Source organism: Lipotes vexillifer, unplaced genomic scaffold (genome assembly GCF_000442215.2).
Source record: "Lipotes vexillifer unplaced genomic scaffold, Lipotes_vexillifer_v1.1 scaffold426, whole genome shotgun sequence".
NCBI classification, from domain to species: Eukaryota; Metazoa; Chordata; class Mammalia; order Artiodactyla; family Lipotidae; genus Lipotes; species Lipotes vexillifer.
In genome coordinates, this window is record NW_006779491.1 from 4,532,586 (window position 1) to 4,559,161 (window position 26,576).

The 26,576-nt window shown below is 41.7% G+C and overlaps 1 protein-coding gene across 1 annotated transcript in view; it reads right to left on the bottom strand.

Moving 5' to 3' along the window:
* Nucleotides 1-26,576, bottom strand: part of HS3ST4 (heparan sulfate-glucosamine 3-sulfotransferase 4) — a 411,880-nt gene that overhangs the window by 100,768 nt on the left and 284,536 nt on the right. The gene's annotated exons all lie outside the window — the stretch shown is intronic.

A 26,576-nucleotide genomic window follows, 5' to 3' on the forward strand; every position in this document is an offset into this window, starting at 1 on the left:
CTTCCTAAGAAGACAGGAGCCACGGCTCATGTTGTTAGGATCAATTAAGCTAAAATGGAAAGCTGAATTTGCAGAGCTATTCCCCAAGTTCAATGGCTGCAGTTTATACCAGTCTCATAGCTGAGACAGTTGGACTGGGTTTTTTCAGCCATATCTGCATTCTTCTTGCAACACAGAATGGCACTTCCCAGTCCCAATGACATTTGACAAGTGTGTGACTTACTTTAGCCAATACAATGTGATTAGAAGTGAAATACGTTGCTTCTGGGTGGAAGGCTGTAAGAGCTGGAGAACCATCTGTCATTTTCCTTCATCTGCAACATTCCAGATGGCAGAGGTTGCATGTGCTTACACACCTGAACAAGGATGCCATGGGGCAGAGGCTGGAGCCGACTGCAATGAACATGAAGCATGGCTGAATGGGAAACGCCCCTTTGCAGTGTTAAGCCACTGATATTTGTTGACTGTTACTGCAGCAAAACTATTTACTTATTCACTTAACAAACATTAATTGAGCACCTAATATGTTCCAGGCTCTAGGCTAGGAGCTGAGGATAGAATGGTGCAAAATCAGATACGGTCTTTTTTTTTTTTTTTAACTTTTTATTTTATATTGGAGTATAGTTGATTAACAATGTTGTGTTAGTTTCGTGTGTACAGCGAAGTGATTCAGTTATACATATACATGTATCTATTCTTTTTCAAATTCTTTTCCCATTTAGGTTGTTATATACAGTCTTTAATCTCACAGAAGTCATAGTGTATTGGGAAAGACAAATATTTATTAAGGAAAGACACACATTTAAATATACAACGTGACAGATATTTTGAGATGAGAAGTATGTCGCTGTGAAATAAACTAACAGAATCAGCTGATCAGAAGTGACTTCCCCCAAGGAATTCACAGTTGAGCAGAGCGCTGAAGGAAGAAATAAAGTGACTAGGTATGGGTTTCCTTGGTGGCGCAGTGGTTGAGAGTCCGCCTGCCGATGCAGGGGACATGGGTTCGTGCCCCGGTCCGGGACGATCCCACAGCCGCGGAGCGGCTGGGCCCGTGAGCCATGGCCGCTGAGCCTGCGCATCCGGAGCCTGTGCTCCGCAACGGGAGAGGCCACAACAGTGAGAGGCCCGCGTACCGCAAAAAAAAAAGAAAAAAGTGACTAGGTAAAGGCTTTGGAGGATGGGAGAAAAACATGTGAGGCAGGGAGCACGTGCAAAGAGCTCAGGACAGGAGCCCATGAGTTTAAGGAACTGAATGAAGGCCAGTGATACACCAGTAAGACCAGCTTGGAACTTCCCCACCTTCTGTGACGATCAGACAAGATGGAAGCACGGGCATTCTATCCATGGGTGCAGCTATGTGAGACGGTGCATATGAAATTACTTAGGACCTGGAAGGTACTAGAACTTAGTAGTACCTAACAGATGCCAGTTGACTCTTAACAGATGCCAGTTGGCGGGTACCAAATTCCTGACTTCCTGCTTTCTTTTTCTTTTCCTTTTATTTTTTGTCTTTTATTTATTTATTTTTTAACAGAGACCCTATATCTAACTGCCTTGGGTCCTAAAAGTTTACATCCTTGGAGGGAAGAGAGAAAAACAGTGTGGTGAATCAGTTTCCCTGGATATTGCTTCATAAACCCCAATTTCCACTCATAGTTCATGAAAGCAAAGTGTGAGGTCCCTGAAGGACATGGTCATCTGATGGACAGAAGCTCTGGTCTTCGCTGCCTGAAAATGCAAATTAGAAAGAGAAGAAATGGCCTGTTCTTGTGAGCCTGCACACCTTGTGAGCGGCACCCAGGAGGATTTGAAAAAATGGGACAGGGGAAGAACATTTTATTAAGTTCTAGGGTACTTTTGGATACTGTCCCTCCTATATCCCTAACATCCCTAAATTGTACCTGGAAACATTCCCATTTTGCAGATGTGTGCAGAGCCTACGGCAGACAACAGATAAGGAAACTGAGCCACACAGAAGTCCCAAAGCTCGTAACTAGTCAAGCTAAGATCTGAACCCAGTTCCATCAGATCCAGAATCTTCCCGAGGCTAACAAAGAAGCTTCAGATTGTGCAAAATTGAAAGCAGGAGCTATAAAAGCAAATAGCTCCCGGGGCCTGTGCAGGGCACATGAGGGGAGCAGCAGCCTGGAAGAAGCAGAGAGGGGGCCTGGCGAGCATATGCTTTTTTGAAAAGGGGCAGCTACTAACCGGCCACGACTGGTAATTGCCATGTGGCACTGAGGACAGATCTCCCCATATTTCAAGAGAATCCTCAAATCTAGATAATAATGTAAAATCTCTGAGCTGTTAAAATGCTAGCATCTAAGATAGATAGATAGATAGATAGATAGATAGATAGATAGATGGATGGATGGATGGATGGATGGATGGATGGATGGATGGATGGATGGATGGATGGATGGGTGGGTGGGTGGGGGGGTGGGTAGATGGATGGATGGATGGATGGATAGACAGACAGATAGATGGGTGGGTGGGTGGATAGGTAGGTAGGTAGGTAGATAAGATAGATAGCTAGCTAGATAGGTGGGTGGATAGATAGCTAGATAGATAGGTGGGTGGAAAGATAGATAGATAGGTGGGTGGATAGATAGATAGGTAGATAGACAGACAGAAAGACAGATACCCAGTCTCTGCAGGAACCGAAGCTGTACTGAAGCCTCATTTAACCCAGTGGTTCTCAACCGGGTGTGATTTTGGCTCCCAGGAGACATTTGTCAATGTCTGGAGACTCTCTGAGTTGTCACAACCGGGGGCAAGGAAAGCTACTCTATTCTGGTGGATAGAGGCAAGGAAGGCTTGGAAATATCCTACCATTCATAAGGCAGCCCCCCATCCAAAAAATTATCCAGCCCCAAATGGCCCCAGTGCCAAAGTTGAGAAATCCTGATTTAACCTGTGGTCCCTCAAGCTCTGATCTCTGATTTAAAGGTTTCTTTACCCAGTTAAGTCTTCTCCAGGTTTCATCATCCCTCACAGCTATCCTATGGCAGGGATGGCATGATATTTACTTGCTTTTCATTTGGTTTGCCTTGTTCCAGAACCAGGCTAATTCTTACCAATGCTGAAGGTCTTGAGTTACACTTGCAAATCCAGCTTAACGTTCAAGTGTAAAAGAAACAGGAGCAATTCGACTCCAGTCAATAATGTAAACAAAGCCTGGTTTAGATAAACCCCATTACCAGACCTGAAGTGGCCCAGGGCACCTCTGCTACTGCTGATTAGCATAAATGCTAAACACAAACCAATTAACACACTCTAAGGCTGCTTATCTCCTGTCACTTAGCGCAGAAATAAAGCCCAACGCTAAATACACATATTGATTTGGCCATTAAATCTAGCATCACTCAAAATAAAACTCATTATATTATTGAGTAACAACAAAGTCACCGCAGTTTTCAGAATGGGCTGCATTATTAAGAAATTTCACTTTTCCACTGTTCCACTGATTTCCTAAACCACCCTGAACACTTCCTCCCAGCGTGGGTCTTACCAGCTCCAGGACAAACCTAGAAAGTAGAGTTCTGCATTCCCTTTAACATGATCTTTGCTTTTTGCCCTAAAAATGTCCATTCAGAAGGGAATCCTTTTTCTTTAAAATGCTATTTCAGCATAGACAAGGAAATTATATGCTTGAAAGAAAGGACATTAAAGGGGAAGACGAACTGGGGTATTAAACAACAAATACAAAAACCACAGGCGTTATAATAAAAATGGGTTAACTTTGAACATTAACCACAGGCACTGATCCGATGCTTACGGGCAAAAAAACCTGCAGAAATATCTTCCTTGTTTAGGTGTAAACAACAGACCGAGGCATCTGGAAAATATGTAATCACGGAATCACTTTGAATAGGCATTTTAATTTATTCTGCATCAGGTGCCACGTGCCATATCCTATATTCTATTGTTTTGGCAGCCATCACAGTTTACCAAAATGAGTTAAATCTCCTCAGTGGGAAACCAAGCCCCAGTGAATGCTTTGTCTTATTGACCTTCATATCCCATATGCTAGTTTGGCGTGTTTGCATGTAGAGGGCACTATTCCATATGGGTAACACAGAGACATTGGCCATGAACTGTCTCAAGAAATGCCTGCTTCTAGACGTGCCCATAGAAGTTAAGTGTCTGCTTCTTGGGTTGTGTTTTCCCACAGATTTCATTTGTGGGCTCTTTTACCTTTATTTCTGATTGATAGGATTGGACACATGATCTTAGCCCTTGTAAATATCTCTCTACCAAATGCTGCCCTTACCACAGCATCCTTGTAAAGTACTTAATAACCAGTGTATTTATCAGCTGCTCTTAACACATGACTCTGGTGTGTTACAGATCAATGGTACAGAAAGAAGTGTACTTACAGCTCAAGGAAGTACACATGATCCATAGTATCTCCTATTTATCCAACACACCTTACTGACAGAAATTTGTTATACTAAAGAAACTTATTTGTCAGGATGGCAAGAAGCCCTGTCTTAAAACAAAACAAAACCTTCTTTGGGGACTCAGGATTACAAGGTGGAGTGAACGTGTGCATTTATCTCCTTTTCCTCCAGAAAGATCATTAAAATGTTAGTAAATACATGTTAAACTCTAATTTCTAGGTTTGTTAAACATGTATAGAAATACATATGGACAAAAAGAACTGGACTGGGACAAGAGTAGATGAGGAAACTGACTTGGCAGGATGGAAAAAAACTGGAACTAAGCACCCACACTGACAGGCATCAAAAAGAAGCAAGAAAATGTGTTCCAAAGAAACATGGAAGGCCCAGAGCTTGGAGGTTCCAGTCAGAAGGAGTGGGCACAGGGCATGGAGCTACATACAGCGTTGTCAGTTGAAAGTCTACTCCTCCTACGTTGCGCTGCCAGGCAACTCCTTCACCTCACTCCAAAACCCCTGTCAAATGTCAAGCTGAAAATACCTCCCACACAAAAGAAACGGAAACAAACACAGTCTGTGACTTCAGAAGGGGGACATCATCAGTGCAGCTCATCCCACTGTCCATAGTGATCCGTTCGGGAATCGCCATGCTACCTAGCTGTTCCAGCGAAAGTCACCCTTGGAACTTCTGCTGGAAAAGTTAAGCAAAAGACACATTCCTCCTGCTGGGATTGCTAAACTGGTAGCATCCGAGCCTGCAGTTTCTGGTGGTCACCTTTCCCCAGCGGAAAAACTGCCTGAGAATAAAGTCAATAGGGAAGCTGGTCCCAAAAATGAGAGAGGCAGATTCATGATGGGCTTTGTTTGAGCACCAGGATCCAGCCATACCTGAAGCCAATTATCCCTGGATAAAATCAGCAAACACTCAGTGAGCAATTATTATGTGTCAGCCCCGCTTCTAAGAGATTTACTTATATTAAATCAATTAACCCTCACCACAGCCCTGTGATGAAGGAACTATAATTATCTCTGTTTTACAGATAAGAAAATCATTTGGACAAGTTAAGTAACTAGGTCAAAGACTCTAACTCAGCAGGTATGGTTCCAGAGCCTACAAGTTTAAAACATTAGAGTATATAATCCCTGGTTGTTACTTCTGTGAGTCAATAAATTCATTGAAGTCAGTTGGAGTTGGATTTCTGTCCCTTCTATCTGAAAGAGACTTAACCAATGTACTGTCTTGTCTGATAGGAACAAGAAAGAAATCTTTACTGATGGGAGCCTGCCAAGCATGTAAACACTATTTGTGTAAAATGCCTTGACAAACCCTTCTCCTATGAATTGTTTTCCAGTAAGGAATTCTAAGGATGCATCTGGGAATCCAAAGTCCTTTCTCTGGAAACACTGAATAATCCACATCTTTCTAAAGTCCAAATGTTCACTGGCTCTTATTTCTGGATTTTTCCTAAGATCTAAGCCCCACTTTTCCACCATTCCTCTGAATTTCTCAGCTACTCAGATGTCTGGTCAGCAAGGAATTTAGCTCTTAACCTTTTCCACTATTTCCGGCTTACTTCCTCTATAATAAACAAACTAGAACTTTGCCCTACTGTCCCACTTGGCCTCATGAGATACATTTTAAGTGTGGTGACTATTTACTGTCCCAACTGCTCTGGAGTAATCCTTAAAAAACTATGTTCACAGGCTCCTAAGTTAGTCCCTCTCTGTTTTTATGCCTCCACTTTTCCTGAGTAATCCCAGCCATTACCAAGGCTTTAATGACCAACTACACACTGATGGTCCCTAAACTTCATAGGGAGTTTTGGCTCTTCTGAACATTACACCTATAATCCCAGTTTCCTACTACATACGTGCACCTGGAAATCCCATAGAAGCAACAACACCAAAACAGTCTCAGTCTCTTCCATGCTGTGCCAGAACCCCATCCACCTACTCCTCTACCTGTATTTGTCATTCATTCAAGATTCTAAAACAGACAACTTGGCTTTTTTCATCTTTCTTGCCCTGAACCCCTTGTTCAATTAGTTACCAAGTCCTGAAAACTCTCCCTTAAAATATCCCTCAGAGAAAAAGAAACCCTTTTACACTGCTGGCGGGAATGTAAATTGGTACAGCCACTATGGAGAACAGTATGGAGGTTCCTTAAAAAACTAAAACTAGAGTTACCATATGATCCTGCAATCCCACTCCTGGGCATATATCTGGAGAAAATTCGAAATGATACATGCACATTTATGTTCATAGCTGCACTATTTACAACAGCCAAGACACGGAAGCAACCTAAATGTCCATCGACAGATGAATGGATAAAGAAGATGTTTTATATATATGGAATATTACTCAGCCATAGAAAGAAATGACGTAATGCCATTTGCAGCAACAAGGAAAGACCTAGAGATTATCATACTAAGTGAAGTCAAAGAAAGAGACAAATATCATATGATATCCCTTTTATGTGAAATCTAAATAAAAATGATACAAATGAACTGATTTACAAAACAGAAATAGACCCACAGACAGAGAAAAGAAACTTATGGTTACCTAAAGGGGAAAGGGGGGAGGGATAAATTAGGAGTTTGGGATTAACATACACACTACTATATATAAAACAGATAACCAACAAGGACCTACTGTATAGCACAGGGAACTACATTCAGTATCTTGTAATAACCTATAATGGAAAAGAATCTGAAAAAGAATAAAGTTATATGTATATATTTATACACAAACATATATATAACTGAATCACTTTGCTGTACACCTGAAACTAACACAATACTGTAAATCAGCTATACAATTAAAAAATAAATAAATAAAGGGGAAAAAGGAAAAAAAATCCCTCAGAGACATCCTCTCTTCTCTTCCCTCATTATTTCTTGGCTGAACTATTGCCGATAGCCCCCTCTATCTCCCCTCACCTCGAGGTCCTTTCCATCCTAATCTGCCCTCCCCACTGTAACCAGCACAATCTCTCTTCAAAAACCATGTCGGAGCCTTGGAACAAATGGCACAGTAGATGCAAGCAGTCAGGAAGCCCTTTCTTGAATCCCTTTAAAATGCCCTCAAACAACCAATAAGAGGATGGTGTGATATCTTTGCGAACAGGATAAAATCAATTACATTCTGAATCAGGGCCGAGTTTATATTAATTGCAGCATCTTTCGAAATGGATTTTAAAACGTATTATATCACAAGCTTGTTGAAAAATCTCAACTACTTTGTTATTGCCTAAAGAAAGATAAATCCCAATATTTTTTAGACTTTTTATTTGGAACTAATTTCAAACTCAGGGAGAAGTTGCCAGAAGAAAAACAGCACAAAAAATACCTGCACTCAGATTCACCTATTGTTAACATTTGGTCTCTTCTGCTTTATAATTTGTCCTATATAAATATTCACACAGACTGTTATTTTCCACACCAGTTTTATAGTACATGTACATAACGTGGTCTTTTACCTTTAAATAGTTCAGTGTCTATTTCTAAAAATAAGAGGTGTTTTTATATATCCACAGTACAGTTATCCTCTTCACTAAATTTAACACTGATTCAATATTTTTATCAAATCTACCATCTGAATTCCAATATTGTCAATTGACCCAATCCAGTCCTTTATTGCTTTTTCCTTCCCTCAGAGATTGCCTTTAGTTGTTATGTCTCTTTTCTCCTTTAATCTGTAACATTTCCACAACCGTTCTCTATCTTTTATTACACTGACATGTTTTGAAGAATACAGCCCCTTTTTCTCTTTTAAACAGAACTTCCCTCATTTGGGGTTTGTCTGATGTTTCCTCATGATTAGATTCAAATTAACCACTCTCCCATTGAATACCACATAAGTATACCCTGTCCTTCTCAGGGTAATATGTCTATAGGAAGCCCAAATATTTCCAATGTAGCATTCAGGGTCTTTACATTTTGACTCTCCCTAGAGTCCACACACCCATTGAACCCTACCTGCCTGACCTCCCAGAGACCAGCCTTTGGAGAATCTGTTTACCCACCCATCATCCATTCCTTTGCGGAATGCCCTCCCCAAATTCCTTACGAACGCTGCTCAATCCTCTTGGTTTTCATAGGGTAGATCCCACCTCTTTTGTTCCAGAGATATCATCTGGGACCAGGAATGGCCAACAAGGTCTCTCCTCTCCTTAGACACAGAAATGCAATCAAGGATGGGCACATATCACTAGGGAGAACAGTACGGAGGTTCCTCAAAAACTAAAAATAGAATTGCCATATGATCAAGCAATCCCACTCCTGGGCATATATCTGGACAAAACTATAATTCAAAAAGATACATACACCCCAATGTTCATAGCAGCACTATTTACAATAGCCAAGACATGGAAACAATCTAAATGTCTGTCAACAGATGAATGGATAAAGAAGATGTAGTATATATATATATATACAATGGAATACTACTCAGCCATAAAAAAGAATGAAATAATGCCATTTGCACCTACATGGATGGACCTAGAAATTATCATAGTAAGCAAAGTAAGTCAGAAAGAGAACAACAAATACCACATGATATCACTTATATGTGGAATCTAAAATATAACTCAAACGAACTTATCTACAAAACAAAAACAGATTCACAGACATAGAGAACAGATTTGTGTTGCCAAGGGGAAGAGGGGTGGGGGAGGGAAGGATTGGGAATTTAGGCTTAGCAGATGCAAGCTATTATATCTAGAATGGATAAACAACACGGTCCTGCCATACAGCACAGGGAACTATATTCAATATCTTGTGATAAACCATAATGGAAAAGAATATGGGAAAAAATATATATATAATACTGACTCACTTTGCTGACCACCAGAAACTAACACAACATTGTAAATTAGCTATACTTCAGTTTAAAAAAAAAGATGCGCACATATCCCAAGCTAGGCCATCCTGGACTTTCTCCGGACCTCTTAGGACACCTCTTTTCTTTGAGCTTTGTGAATTATGAGAGCAATTATGTTTGGATCTGTGGAGGAAGATCATCTTATCACAGTGTAGCGAGATCCTTCCTGAGAATGAGGGAAATTGTAGCTGTAACCTGAAGTGAGCATATGAGAAAGAAAAAGACAGAAAGAGATATGTGATGGCCTCATTTAAGCACCTGATTCCTGCCATGCCTGAAGCCTTCATTACCCAGGACTTTTCAGTTACTTGAGCTGGTAATTTCCTGTGTTGTTTAAGCTAAAAGTGGGTGTCTGTATCTTGCAAACTGCATCAGCCTAACTTTGTCACCTTTTTCACACTAGTCTGTGTTGCTGATGTCCAGCATGGTAACAGATTGGACAATAGTACAGACATTTACTTTTCAACATTGTGTACATTTATCTACAGACGAGATCAGCATTTCTTAGATTCTGTGTTCACCTATTGCTATACTGACTGTTCAGTACTGCTCATGAGTAGTCTGATAGAAGAGATGAGTACATAACTATTTAAAATTATATATTCATGAATTTTTGAGAGCCCTTAGGATGTGTCTAAAGTAGTTATCAGAGGAAAACTCATAGTTCTAAATGGTATGAATTTTAAGCTACACAAATGAAAATAAATTATACTTAAGGATCTAGAAAAAAGAACAAGATACATGCAAGAAAAAAAGATGACAGCAATTTAAAAAGATAAAAGCAGAAATTACTAGATTACAGAGTAGAAGAAAAATACTTGAAATGATGAATACAATCCCAAACGTGGTTTTCTGAAAAACCACCTGCTCACCTAATCAAGAAAAGAGAAAAATATGAGTTAACAATATTGAAATAAGAATGGAGACACAGTCTCAGATGCAGAGGCAATTCCATTATGCAAGAAAGAAATATATGCTCAGAAAGCTTCAGAAGTGAATTATACAAAACTTCAAGAAAAAAAAAAATCTTGTGCCATTTAACCTGTTACAGAGCATGCTGTTAGAAGCATCATGTGACAGATGCTCAGAGAGAAATCTTAAACACTTATCAGGGCACTACAGCAGGAGCCTTTTGCTAGTTCTCAAAGCTTGAACTTCCTGCTCTCGTCCATCAAATGGACGAGAGCAGGAAGTTCATCCCAGACAATGGGAATCTGGGGAGAAAAACTTGGATTATGAACACATGGAGGAAATAAATATTCATCAAATGGCACAAGCCTGGGAAGAGTGAAAAAAAAAAAAAGGATTAAATGTCGGGACCAGGAATGAAAAATATTCTGATAAACTGGAGTCGTGGAGCCGATTTCTAAAAATACCTGGATATGGTACTGAACTTTGGTAGATCGGCCAGGAAAGTAGTCACACCTGTGTTATCAGTTATGCAACACTAACTCGCTATAACTCAGAAATATGATGTGCGTAGCAAAAACGTGAAGTAACCTGACGTTATGTTGCAGAAGTATACTATCTCGAAAGAAAAAGATGACAGTCTCCATCTACAGTACAAGTCAGTACACTTGGATATAGTGCTCAGTTTTAAAGGAATATCAACTTTTTTAAAAAAGAGAGAACATGTCCAGAGGAAGACTAGGATAATTAAGAGTCACTTGATGGAATCTATTGTTCTGCTTTTTCTCATTCTTTGGGGAAAAATAATTCATTTCTCCTTGCAGAAGCATTCGCCATTACCCTCCTCCACACACACATACACACACCATCCTTAGCCCATGTTGGGCCTTAAAATCATCCAGAGCAGTGGATACATGATCCAGGCATGCTCAACCACAGCCTTATCCTCTTGGGAAAAAAGGAACTGATTAGTTTTTAGGCTCATGATCACCAAATTAAGTCACGAATTGAGCTGGAAGTATTAGAAAAATATTCACTTCTTGCTGGGATTGCTGAGTTGAGAGGACATAAGTCCGGGGCTACTAGGGACACTGTGACCACGAAGCCAGTGGAGAAAGCATCATAGATAAGAGATGGAAAGAGACGGGTTCCTGATGCCATTAGTGAGAACCTTGGTCCAGTCAGTACGAACTTTTCGGTTATGTGAATCTACAATGCTCTTTAACTAGTTTGAGTTCAGTTTCTGCCATTCACCACCAAAAGATTTCTGGTTAGTTCAGCATGCCATATGAGAAATGATTAAAGGAGCTCTTGATTTAAAATTCAAGGGACACACAGAGACCATTTACTGCCCTCTTTAAACTCTCAAAAACCATTTCACTGAAATCAACACAACGTAAGGATGACCTGCATCGCTAGTATTATTTTGCATTTTCCTGGAGGTTTTAAGAATACAATGAGACAAGAAAAATAAATTAATTTCTGAACTACTGGATAAGAAGAGAACATTTTTTTCCTCTTTGCTGATATGATTATCTAGATAAACCATTTTGGTTTGACAAAGTGGCTGGATGGAAGATAAATACACAAAATCAGTACATTTTCTAAATCAATTACTAACTAGAAATGAAAATGGAAAGAAAATTCGTAAACATGATAAAAGAAATACTTAGAAATGCATTAAACCCAAAGAATATGAGACTTATCTAAAGAAATCTATAAAACTGTATTTAAGAATATCAAATCTACATATCAATAAGTGGGAAGATATAGTATGTCCACAGATGGGATGACAATATATTATATCAGTTATTTGAAAACTACCTCATTAATTCAATGTAATTTCAACTGGATACCAAATTTTTGTTAATTTTATAAAATGATAATTAGTTTTTATATGGAAGAATAAATTTCCCAGAATAACCTAAAATATGTCAAGAAGAATAGTGAGAAATGACTTGCCTTGCAAATTATTAAAACATATTATGAAATTACCATAATCAAAACAATGTGGTATTGAAACAAAGAAATAAATAGGTGGGGGGGTGGCAGTAATGAGCCCTGAGACCCTATATATATCTCCAGTAACAAAAACATAGTTTTATTTAATAAACAGTGCTGGCATAACTGCTTATTATCTGGAAGAAAATGGAACCCATTATCTTATACTGTATATTAATTTTTGACAGATTAAAAATTTTAATGTAAAGAAATAATAATACAGTTAAATCCTAGGTTATAATTAAAAATTATATGCATACCTCCAGATATTTAAACCACATAACAAATAGAGGATTCTTAGAATCTATGAAGGTATAAGGGGATAGTGTCGTCACCACCAATGCCTGCAGAGAATTGCGATAACTAATAATTAGAAGGCTTTTGGTCCCAAATTTTATCTGGGCTCTGATCACATTTCTTTGCTAGTTCTCAGCCAAGGAAAGAATTTCCTGTATCATTATTTATACTGATTATCTCCTGGTCCATCTTACCTACAAATATACCCTTTTTTAAAAAAGGAGAAAGAACAAATCCACTGAAGCAAATGTGCTTCTTAGCAAGGTGACAGTCACTTTTTGAACACATAATCCTGGTAGACTCTAGGGAAAATGGAAGTGGGAGCATCAGAAGAAGAGAGAAAAATTCACATTTAGTGTTCACCTACTATGTGCAAAATACTTTCAATATCAGAAAAAAACCAACCAAACAAAAAAAACCAGTTTGTGTCATTATCCCTGTCTTAAAAATGAGGAGACTACCACTCAGCAAGTTGAGCAAGTTGAAATAACTTGCTCAAGGTCACTGTGGTAAGTAGCCTGATGTATTTTCCCACCTGTTCCCTCCTTTCAGCACTCTGATTTCTCTTTGAGAAATCATCCACCCCCCTTCTCAGTCCTTGTGTATCCAGGGATGGGCACATGGCTGAGGCACAGACAATCACTTTGTTTCATCCCCTCACCACAGTGATTGGGCTAGGCATGGGATTCTGGTCAGTCCTATTAGTGCAAATTTTAAAATTTTGTTGTAACTGTTGAAAAACATAAGTTTTTTCCAGTCCGGCAGTTGAGCTGGTAAACTGTAGGCCTGAGCTGCCCTGTGGACAGAGCCAACCTAAGAACTGAGCTGGACAGATGAAGTCTTTTTCAAGAACTAGGGCAAGAGACAGAGTCTTGATTGTACAGTTTGAGCCCCTGGATCTAGCTATACCTGAAGCAAATGCTGCTCTTGAATTTTGCAGGTACATAGACCAATAGATTCCTGTATTTACTTAAACCACTTCACGTTGGGCTGCTGTCCCCTGCACAGAAAACGTCTTGATTAATTGGGTCACCACAGAGCTAAGAAGTGATACAGCCAAGATATAAATGTCTTTCTTTCTGACTCCAAAGGCCATAACCTTTCCACAATGTCATGCTTCCTAGAAAGGCACTATTTATTAGCTGGAGAAAAATAGTACACTTCACCAAAGAATCTGCTGTGATACCTGACACATCCTTAGCCTGCTGTGAAAACTTCACTGTCTTTGATGAATGGGATTAAGGAAGAACTTTCTGGGAAAGTTGATGTCAATGGGATTTAAGTTGTATTGAAAAAAAACAATGAAGTCTGGTTACCAATGATTTGGCTGTTACTTGGGAAAAAAGCACATGTTGAAGAGGAAAGATCAATGGACTCTGAGTAAAAGGAACAGAAAGGTAATTCCGGTTTCACCATTCAGCTGTGTGATTTTAGGCAAGATGCGGGGGTGGGGGGGGGGGGTAGTTCTCTGAGCCTTAATTCTTTCTCTTCCTCCTGGCAGAGATTTTGTAAAATGAAAATAAGATCTTGGCTGTTAAAGTACTTTTATTTTTTTAATTGTAAAGGGCTATAAAGTAATATTATTAAATTTGCTGGGGTATTTGAGTACAGTTTAGATTTCCAGCGCCTTTATTACAACATATAATAGCGAGTCTTTAGGCTCAGCATTAAAAACAAATAACATATTTAAAGAAATGAATATTGGCTAAAAAATAAATAAGTAGGATCAAGTTAATTGCATTTACTAATAGAAGACATTAGCTCAAAGGCAGTATTGGAAAGATAAAAATGGTGACTCATAAGTAAACAGCATATATTATATTGTCTTTCCAATATTGTATGAAATGGCAAGATATGTAGCTAATGTAAATAAGACAAAATGGGCAAATAAAGAGAATAAATGTTATAATAAGACTGAAAAAATAAATCTAAAAGATTAAAAATACCAAACAAGACTACGTAGAATAAAAATTAAAACATGATTAGGTCATAATAGGGAAAAGAGGAAGATATTACAAAGCTAAGAGAGTTAAGTAAAACAATGTACATAGAGGAATAGAGAGATTCTAAAGCCAGACAACTACCTGGATCTGTACCTGATATTTACTGAGTGCACAGTATGTTTCCAGAACTAGGTATTTTATATTCAGTATCTCATTTATCCTAACGGTAACACTGTACGCTCGGTATTAACATTCCCATCTTACAAACTGGGGAGCCGAGGCCTGGAGTGGCTAAAGGATGTGCCATGGTCTCACAGTAGGTCCAAGTGCAGCTGAAATGGGAACTCCAAGGTTTGGTTTCTAAAGCACACTTACTTTGCCCCACACTGCCTCTAAAACAGCTGTGGCTACCTCTCAGCACCCCCCCAAAGGTTGCCTCTAGGTGTCATTGGGATTTCAAGACAGAATTAATATCGTTAGGGTGTGACGGACGTAAAAGCACAACGGTACCCACGATCCACCCGGCGCTATTCCAGTAACCAGCCCATTCTTTCCTTGGGAAACCACCCAACCACACTCTCTCGCATCTCAGCTCTGGGCGGAGCACCGAACCTAGGCCTCAGCCAACCTGGTTATCGCATTCCTTTCCCAGCAGTGATTGGCTCCAAGGTGGTCAGATGACCCAAGCCGGGCCAATCGGAGCTGCAACCTCAGATTGCAGGGCTTCCGTTGGAGCTCACAGAGAGTTCGATTTCTCATCCCCACTCATCCCACACCCACCTACCTCGATTAAAAAAGAAAATAAGAAGTTTCCTACTGGCGGCAGCCATCTATCCACCCTAAAGGGGACGGCCTGCCTGGGAATGGGCCGCACAGAGTGCAGGACGTAGCTGAGCAGTGCAGAAAGAACAACAGCGTCCTCATGGCTCAGCTTTATCCTCAGTCACGCTGAACCTGAAGTAAAATTACCCCTGCACCTTGCAAGTACTTGAGCCAGCGTGCCCGGCGGTTTCTCTTCCTTACAACCTAAAATTTACAGAGACATCAACTTGAAGCCTTGTATCCCTATTGTGAGAAGCCATGAAGGAAACCAAGAACGTTTCTCACCCGTAGCCTCAAAGTCCCAACAAGATGCTGACTCTAACTGGGGCTATGGGTGTCACTGTCAGACTGCTATGGTTCTAATTGGGAGCTCCCAATATACCTCAAACGACTTGGATGTTTCCTTTGACGATTATGTGGCTAAGAAGACGACAAATTCCCTTTTGTGGGTTTCAGTGTAAAGAGTCAGATAATCCTGGATTCAAATATCAGCTTTGTCACATACTAGAGTATGATCCTTGGGAAGTTAGTGGCTTTTCCCTACCTCTGTGCCTTGATACATATTCCTCTACCTGGAACACTTTTCCACCCCTCTTCACCACCCCCTCCCCTTTTCCTGGATTAGCCCTGGTCACATCTAGATCTCAGTTTAGACATCACTTCCTCCAGGAAGCCTACCTTGACTTCCTTGACTAAGGTCTAAATCAAGTTCGCCTTAACCAGATTCTCAAAGCACCTCCATTCTTTCCTTGCCCCAGTACTTGTCTCCCTATAATAATCATAATCATAATAATCATAATCAAAAGATAAATATCTAGGTCTCCCCCCAGGATAGAAACCCCATGAGGCAGGGAGTGTGCCATAGTATTCACCACTGGATCCTCAGGGTGAACTAGCACAGTGCAAAAGTTTTGATGAATGAACAAATATCTCAGCCTTTCCATTTTCTCATCTGTGTAATGGACATCATTGTAGCCAGAATCATAGGATTGCTTGGTGACTTAACTCCAGGTTGTAGACAGCCCATCACGTCTGGCACACACTGGGTGCTCCATAAATGTTAATTCCCTTCTACTTCATTTACCCTTTCCAAGAAATTTGTTTCGTATGGAGTCATTCTTTGCTAATCACTAACTTGATCTCCCTGAATGCCATTAATAAAACTAATAAAATCCTCACTATTTCTTCAGGAGAACATGACAACTCAAGGGTTAATAATAATCTGTCGCAGCTTGCCAATAATTCCTGGGTCACAATCACCACAGAAAGCTCTTTTTTTTCTCAGTAGCTGTCAACACAGAAATAAAGTGATTAAAAGTGTTAAGTATCAGATATAATAAATGGCACCAATATAAAACTTAATGCCCCTAATATTTCTTTTGAGTTGCTACCTTTTGCATTCATTGAAGCAAGAAATGTTCCACTTAGTTAAAATATCTACTTAGTATCCAGCTCATAAACACATCTGCAACCTGAGCTCACTGGTTCAGTGGGTTTAAATTAGTTGGTATCAATGTTATTGATGATACGAGGATTCAGAGAGCATGCTGAGGCCGTAATGAGGAGGCCGGTGCTTTAGGTTCTCGTATTCTCCACAGGCATGGACACAGTTCTGTGGACATGTGCGGGTGAGATGACTGCAGGGCCTTACAGGAAAAGTTACAAGGCTTTACGGAGACCCAGTAGCATCATAATGGATCCTTTGCTGAAATGAATAGCAACTGCCCTGCTATGTGCCAGAGGCAGGACGACATTTTTACTGAACATCTATTGTATATGAGGCAATGGGTATCACAGTGGTTAAAGGCACTGGCCCCAGAGTCAGGCAGATTTGGGTTTGAATCTGCCTCTGCCACTCCCTACATACCCATGAGCACAACACTTTATCTCTCAGATCTGCTGTTTCTTTATCTGAAAAATGGAGCTAAGAATAGCACCTGAGTCATGAGGTTACTGTGAGGATTAAATCCACAGTGATTGGCACGTGCCAAATGCTAGGCATTATCATTATCATAATACTTGTGTCATGTAATTTCATCTTCACACTGGTCCTATCAGAGTGCATTATCCGACTAGAGGGCTCACTGGATTTAGAGCCAAAACATCTGGGTTCAAAAGTTGTTTAGAATGGCCAAAATCCACTAAATGCTGACCAGTATATGGAGCAACAGAAGCCCTCATTCATTGCTGGTGGGAACGCGAAACGGTACAGCCACTCCGGAAGACAGTTTTGACAGCTTCTTACAAAACTAAACTTACTCTTTACCACACAATCCAGCAGTCACACTCCTTAGTACTTTCACAAATGAGTTGAAAACTTATTATCTACACAAAAACCTGCACACAGATGTTTATAGCAGCTTTAGTCATAACTGCCAAAAGTTGGAAGCCACCAAGATCCATTCCTTCAGTAGGTGAATGGATAAATAAGCTATGGTACATCCAGACAAAGGAATATTATTTAGTACTAAAAAGAAATGAGCTATCAAGCCATGAAAAGACACGGAAGAACCTTAAATGCGCATATTACTAAGTGAACGAAGCAAATCTGAAAAAGGCTACATATTGTATGATTCTGAGTACATGACATTCTGGTAAAAAGGCAAAACTATAGAGACAGTAAAAAGATCAGTGATTACTGGGGCTGGGGATGGGGGAAGGGGAAGGAGATGACTAGGCAGAGTACAGAGGATTTTTAGGGCAGTGAAACTATTCTGTACAATACTACAGCAGTTGATGTATGTCATTATAAATTTGTCCAAACCCACAGAATGCACAATACCAAGAATGAACTATATTATGGACTTTCAACGATTGAAAAGAAAAACGTCCGAGAGACTAGGTAGCTGTGTCACCTGAGGCCATATATTCACTCTCTCCAAAACTCCGTGTTCTTATCCGTAAAATGGGAATAAACAACCCAGATGAGGTCACTATGAGTTTAAATGAGGTCATGCATTAGAAAGTCTCTGGCTCAGGGTAGGTGATCAACAAGTCAGTGTTAGGCTCAAGACTAAAAAGCATCCGCAGTCCCATTGGCCTCAGCTTGGGGTAGGGGCATCTGTTTCCGAGGCACAGCCTAGGATGGTGGGGATAGGAGGCAGGCACAGAGCCAGCGCTGACGGAAGGAAGCCAGAGTCGTTTACATTCCTAATTGCAGGAACCAAGGCTTCAGCACAGCCAGGTGTCATTCCAACAGACAAGGTTAATAGGACGTGAACCGGCCAAGCTGCCGCCACTCTGCTCATGGAGGACGGGCGTGGAGACGAAGCCGGCAGCCGGGCCATGCTGGTCAACTTCAGCCGCTTGGAAGCACGGGTTAAAATTCATTCTTGCAGATCCTGAGTTTCTCCTACAACCTCCTCAAGGTTGCTGTAGGTCTGTTTCACAAAAAGGCACTGTCACAGGGCGGGGTGGCGGGGGAGCCATGGTCAAGTCAGATATTTGGCCAGGGGTTTCAAACAGTGTCCTCTTTCCCCTCCAGCCGTGAAGTTTAGGGAGGCGAAATGCACGTGGCCGTTAAGGGCACAAGCTTCAGAATCCAAACCCTGGGGGAGATCCCACCTCTGCCACCTTCAAGTGGTGTGAAAAGCAGCAAACCATTTAACCGTTTCAGAATTCAATTTCCTCATCTGTAATATGGGAGTAACCCTTTTAGAGTTGTTGGGAAAATAAACTACTTAAAGGCACATGGGAAACTAGCTCAATAAATATTAGTGAAAATTATTAGCAGTATCGCTTTAACGGGCCACCTGGGCAGCAAGTTCTGAGCCCAGGCATCCCTCAATCCACAGTCCGCGCCCTGCCGGCCAGCAGACCCTTTAACCAGACCGATTAACAAACTGTTTCTGATCAATGATTTATGGCTTATGTTTCCCTGTTAATGAAATGTAATTGCCAAGCCTGAGATGTACCACGGTGGCAAAACAAACCGCCGCCTGAAAATTACATCCCAGGTCCCATAAGAAAAGCTGCAGCAACACGCCGGAATGTCTTATGACCAGAGGCGAGGTGCTGCCAGGCCTCGCCTTCGAGGCGCTTGTTCTGTTTGAAGGTGGAAGAGGCACTCCTTGCCAGTGCATTATTCTCCATAAAAATTAACGCCGTAACAGGACTACAAATGGTTTCGGCTAATGTGCTTTTGAATGAGGACTACATTTTATTCATAAGCATCCGTGTCAGCACTAAAATAACATTTTTATGGACACTGTGAGTATAAACAGCAGTGCTGACTCAACCAGGTCTGCCACTGAATTGCCTTGTTTCCCTCCGGGTGGCTGTTCAGACAGCAGGGGACTGGAAATGAGAGAGCCTGGGCTGGGGTCCTGCCTCTGGGTTCTCCTGTTCTGAGATATTGGAGGCAAATTAACCAGAAAGAAAAATGAAAACACACCACCCCCGACCTTCCGGCTCATCATCTAGAAAGCGGGGATAATAATAAAACCAACTTCAGACTGATGGTGCAAATATAAAGCTCACTTATTCATTCATCCATAATTCCACTTTCCCATCTGGATTCTGGGCACACAGCAGTCATCAAAACAGAAACAACCTTGATCTCGTGCAACTTACATTCAGACAGTAGAAAGTGAGTAAGTGTACTGGATACCGTGCTAAGGAGATGTCGCTGCTAGTGAGAAAAATTAAACAGAAGGAGATTGGTCATGTCAGTGGGGGTGGAGGTTGCAGGCAGTTTTAAAGAGGGTGGTCAGAGAAGGCCATCCTGAGAAGATGACACTGAAATAGCCCCGGAAGTGGGAGGTCAGTATAGATCAGGACTCGAGCAGAGAGCCAGACTCACACGGTAAACATCCAATAAATGGTTGCCATTGCTGTTGTTGAGCTGTTGCTGTCGTTACGGGGAGAATGCTGTGAGAATACCCATGTGAGTGCTTTCAAAACTGCAAAGAACCATGCAACCTAAGTCAGTGGATTCGTGCGTATAAATGTCCAAGGAGACTTTTGTCACCCCTTCCTGCGATAGAGATTAACCTTAACATGGGTGCCCTGGGCAGGAAAAGCTGCCCTCGCCTCCAGGAAGACCAGAGTGTTGTGACTCATTTGTTTAACAGTGGGTCCCCGCTACCTCCTAGAGCATCCCACTCAGAGATTTGCCCAGGGACTAAAAAAGGCCAAGAGATGTGGGGAGAAAGGGGAGGAGCCTTGACTTTTCAGTAACTACCTGAATTCTTGAGGGTACTCAGGGATTGTCATATTAGCCGTGAATTTCTCGAGACTCTCTAAAGTTAAAAGTTCTGGATTGTGATTTCCGCCTTCTGGAATCAAAGGACCAAAACTCAAACCTGCACTTAGAAACTTCTTAACTGTGTGATGTTAGAAAATGTCACTTACCCTAAAATGTGGATTGAAAGAGTAGCATATGAGGCACAGAACCAATACGGGGGTAGAAATGGGACCTAAATGCAGGTCTTTCTGACTCAAAATCCCATGCTCATACGGATTTAGGATGGTGAGAACATATCTCTAGTAGAAGCATGAGGAAAGACTCCACACAGTTTGACCCTGCCTTAGCTATCTAACTGTATTTCCTTCCAACAAAAATTTCTGATAACAGGAAGGCTGTGAACTTGGGGTTCAGAGAGAGTTATACTACTCGAGTTACTTACCTTCATCTGAGAAAGAAGAATCAAACCGACTTTATGTCACTGAAGGGATTAAAAATTACATCAAACATTTATCGAGTATTAATATGATACAGACGCAATGCTAAGCACTTCAGGGACACTACTGGCTTTAATTCTTACAGCAAAAGTATTATTATCCCCACTTTGCAGAACAGGAGACTGAGCCTTGGAAAGTTAAGATTTTTCCCAGTATCACATAGCTAGAAAATGAGGATTAAACTCAAGCAGTCTGACTCCAGAGCAAATGAAATGAATCTCTACCATGCGCATCCCTTAAAGGAGCTAGATCACCTCTGGGTACACGGTAGGTGCTTCATCAAGAGACACTAGTCCTAACCTTTCTGTAAAGTGAAACCCTATCCTTAGTGCCTATATACACTGTTTCTCCTCCCACTTCTAGGCCTTCGCTTAGAAGGGTCTTCCTGCCTAAAGGGCCTTTCCTGATTCTCTCCTCAACACAGTATCTGCCCATGTTTATCACAGTTAAAGGGAAGACCCACTTCCTCGTGAAGCCAACAGAAACTGTGATGGGATGAGTGGGTCGATCTTAAACTCCAAACACTCTACCTGCAGTGCAAGTACAGTATAAGTTTTTTGTTTGCCTGTCTTTTTTGTTTTATTGCCTGCCTGTGTCTCTTTACCTCTTTTTCTAAAAATAACCCCCATTTTCTTTTGAGGGAATCTTCACATCCAAATTATCAGTCCAGGTGGTTTATCTGAAATAACTCCAGGCTCCAGGAATGACACACCACCCAACCTAGGTCACCCAGTGTACCTCAGAGTGTCTACCAGAAATATACTGGGATACATACAATTTTCATTCTGGGATGACCAAGCTGGTAGTGTGTAATGCCCATGGAGATGCCCATGCCCATCTTTTCCCTTACTGAGGACAGCCTTGGTAAGAATTAAGGGTAAAACAAAAGGAGACAGATTCCTGATTATATTGTTTGAACCCCTTGATCCAGCCATACCTGAAACAGTTACATGATCCCATACAGCTATTTTTTTTCCCCTACGGCCATTTTGAGTTGGGTTTCTGTCACTTGCAACTAAAAGACTCAATGCACACAAATTCTTTAACATTTTAGCTCTGCAGCCTAACCCTTTTGTAATTTTTTATTACATAAAAATGTATTCTGTTACCTCAGGGATCTTATAGACTCTTTAAAGACAGCAGCAGATTCCTTTCCCAAGTCACTAAGAACTTGTAAGACAGTCAAGGGTACCTGATGACTGATCCCATTAATTAGAATAACCTATTTAGCAGCCTTGGGTTTTCATGCTTACAGCATCTATGGTGTATGGACAGAGATGGGAATGTGAAGTCAGGTTCTAGAACTGGTCCCATAGTTTACTGTGTGACCTTGGCAAAGTCCTTTCACCTATCTAAGTCTCAGTGTCCTCATATAAACTGGAGAAAATAACAGAAAATGATAATGTCTAGGATATTGGGTGTAAAAGTGAAGTGATAAGACTGATTTCTTGAGAAAGGCAAGCAGTTTCTCCTACTTCTCTTCCCTTTTCCTTGGCTCCTAACTCTGTCTCTACTGACACAGGCAAATGGACCTATTCCAGGTAAGTGAACAAGCAGAAATTAATTTATCCAAACAGACATATCAACTCTGCTTGGAAACACAAGGGAAGCCTGTTGGACTGGTTCATACCATGGCAACAGGAAAAGCATCAGCCATCACCTACCACAGGGCTCTTGTGTAAATTACATGATGCTAGGGAAAATCATTTGCAAACTGCAAATCACTATATGAATGTGTACCAGGAGAACCAGGTAACTAAAGGGTACAAGCTTTCTGGAGGTCAGCAAGCAAGGGGCTATGAATCCTTCTCAAAGTTCAAACAAATCCCTGAGTACATGTTCTCTTTTACTGGGTAAATAGAGTGCAATAAAATGCAAAAAAAAAAAAAAAATTCACGGAGTGTCTTCTAAGTGTTGGACATTACATTGAACCTTAACGTATATCTCTAATCATCACAATGATTAGAGATACATACTGAGTCCTGACTATATGCTCCTTACTAGAGGAATGAGAATAAAGAAATGGCCCCCAGAAACTCAGACCAGTGGAAGAAAAGAACGTGTGAACAGCCACACAAAGAGAGGTCTGTTCAGGGAACTAAATGAGGCCCCCATGTAGTAGATACTGTCAGTTCTAGTCTGTATTCCTGGGACCCACTAGCGAGAACCACTGGTTGATGGGAGTTGGTGTACGAATGCCCCAGCTCCCTCGCCCCTTGGGTGGAATCACCTTGAAGTTCAAGTTCAACATTCGCTCCCGGAGTTCACAGTGGTAACTTACCCGTTATTGGATGCCTTCCCTGTCTTCTTGCCCTTCCCCACTCCCCTACCTCTGTCTCCTGGAATCATTTTCCCGATTCATTATTTGCACTTGAGTTGTTGTCTCAGGTCAGCTTCTGGGACAACCCAAACCAAGACATCCTATGAGGTGAGAATCATTGTGCCTACTTTATAGACTAGGGAACGGAGACTTAAGGTCACACGGGTGCTTCTCCCACGCCCTCCCCCTTGGATACTGGGGTTCACACCAAGTTATGTAACTACATGCACATCAGGCAAACCAATGGGAGGATCTTCCCTGAGATTCTCCACCATCGACTCCAGTGTTGGCAAACACTGCTCATTTCTCTCCCAACAGATGCAACACCAGGTAGTACTAAGTGGTGAATAATTCACTTCACTCATCTTTATTAATATGCATTGAGGTCCACTGAGTGCCAAGTGCTGATCCATGCCATGCTATAAATATTAACTCAGGACAATGACACGGATCATTACTTCAGACACTTGGTTGTGGAGATGGAGCCAGATACTTAACCCCAGATCCCATAGCTCTAGGACGCAACTCAAAGGGATCTGAGAATGGCGTTCAGAAAGAAAGAGGGCAAGGATGGCCAGAGGGTGTCTTCCCTAGCTCTCCCAGGCTGTATCGCCACCCTTGTCCTCTCTCTACAATCCTAGCTCCGCCCAACCTCTGGGTCATTCTTGACCAGCCCCGTGTCCATACACACTGAGTCTCTGGAATAAGTTTGCTTCTGTGGCAGGCAGCTTCTAAGATGGCCCCAGCGATCCTCTCGTCCTCGTGGTCATGCCATGTGGCACCCCCTCCCTGTGAGTGTGGACTCAACTCTCCAACTCATTTCTGATAACGTGGCCGTCGTGACGGGATATCACGAGGGTGTAAGGCTCTCACCCCCCTCTTGCTCACACCCACTCTGGCTCCTTCCCGTGCTCACTCTGAGGGGAGCTACACTGCACGTCGTCCCAGTGGCTGGGAACGGAACCCTGCCAACAACCAAGGCAGCGAGCTTGACAGTGGATCCTCCCCCTTCTGGAGCCTAAGATGATCGTGCAAGGTTGGCACCTTGATCGCAGCCTGCAGACTCTGAGAGAGAAGATCCAGGTAAGTCGTGCCTGCATTTCTGACCCAGAGAAACTGAGATAATTCATACGTGTTCTTTTAAGTCACTAAATTCTAAGATAATTTATTACACAGCAATAGGTAACTAATACAAATGCCTTCTCATCATCTTCAATGTTGTCCCTCATATGACTAGGCTAACATACTACAACTAGTGCTAGTGCTAGTGTACTTTTCTACTAGTTCCATTAATCCTACATTGCCTGGAGCAGTGGAAGTGCTCCAGAAATACTGGATGCTACCTGCCTTAGTCTGTTTGCCCAGCTGTAACAAAATACCACGGACTGGGTGGCTTATTAAAAACAGAAATTTATTTCTCACAGTTCTGGAGGCTGGAAGTCCAAGATTAGGGTGCCAGCACGGTCGGGGAGAACCCTCTTCCAGGATGCAGACTTCTCATTGTGTCCTCACATGGCAGAAAGGACAAGGTGGTTCTTTCAGGCTTCTTGTATAAGAGCACTAATCCCATTCATGAAGGCTCCACCCTCTTGACTTAATCCCCTCTCAAAGGCACCACACCTCCTAATACCATCACCTTAGTGGTTATAATTTCAACATATGAATTTTGAGGGGATACAAACATTCAGACCTTAGCACTACCATCATCGTCATCACTATCCTCACCATCACCATCATCACCATCGTCATCATCGTCATCATCCTTATCATCATTATTATTTAACAACTGCTACTGTGAAGGAGCTTCTGTAACAGGGGTAACAAATAGGGCTATATTCTCATATTTAAACCTCAAAACTGATCTCTTCAGGATGCAAGTCAGTTCCCCCACCCCTAGGCCCCCATATCAGGCTAAAATGTTTCATCGATTTTCTAGTTCCCCTATGATGTGGACCAAAATCCCTCACTTGTTCTAGGCTTTCTTCCACTCTCTCTGTGTCAGCCACCTACCCTGGCTCTCTTTAAGCTCCTCAAAAACCCCCTTGTTTCCTGCCACTTCAAGTTCCCTGCACCTGCTGCTGCTGTGTGTGCAATGCTCTCTCCCTCCCTGTGCCTTTTATCTCCTGAGTTCTCTCTCTGTGCTCTGCTCAAGCTCTCAGCTTTCATCGCCCAGCTGACCAATGCCCTGCCAGACTCTCAGAAGACATATTCATCTCTTCACCACATCTTTCCCACAGCTGATTTTCTTGACTTGTTGATTCTCTGATTAATTTCTATCTCCCTCCCTGAATCCCGAGCTCCGTGAGGATAGAAACTACGAGTGTCTTTTTTGTTAAACATTCTAAGCGCCTTGTTGGGTACACCCTTTCTTCGTTAGCTCCCCGGCAGCCCTGCACAAATAGGGCCCTCGATATGTATTGAATGAATGAAGCTCAGACAGGTTAAGTAACTTGCCCAAATCACACAGCTGATAAGTGGCAAAGCCAGGATTTGGTCTCAGACAGTGTAAAGGGTTAAGATCTTCAGGCAACCCTTAAAAAAGCATTGCGTGCCTCAGGCCTAAACTGTTCTGTTTTCTTGATAAACCTGAGAGTACAGAAAGTACTTTTCCCGAACTTGTCTTAAACACCTGTTTCTTATATAGCCCCAAACCACAGAATGTAGGAATGTATTTGCCCTGGGCTTACTTACCTTGGGTCATCTTTTCTGTGAACTAAGCTCTTGAATGAACTTCTCGAGACTTTAGACTCTCTTTTCTGGAAACTGAAAACAATGACCTAATCTTCATAGAACTGCATTCCCTGTTTCTCAAGCCCCCTCCTCGAGAACACATCACATCTCTGATAACTGACAGGATTCTAGCACAGTGTGAATTTCAGACTTTCTCCCCTACTGTAGTGGAAATGAAGGTTCTTCTTTCCTCACCTGTTTTTCTGTGATTACTCTAGGACAGTGATTCTCAACACATGATACCAGACTAGAAGCATGTGTGTTCCCTAGAAACTTGTTAGAAATGTGAATTCTTGGGCTCCATTCTACCTACCATATCAGGGACTCTGCAGGAAGGTCCAGCGATCTGTGTCTTCACAAGCCCTCCAGGTGATTCTGGTGCAGGCTGAAGTGTGAGAATCGTGGACTGATAGACTGATTAACCCCCGCCCCAGAAAGAGGTGAGGCCTCACACTGGCCAGAATGGCCATGATCAAAGAGTCTACAAATAATAAATGCTGGAGAGGGTGTGGAGAAAAGGGAACCCTCCCGCACTGTTGGTGGGACTATAAATTGATACAGCCACTATGGAGAACTGTATGGAGGT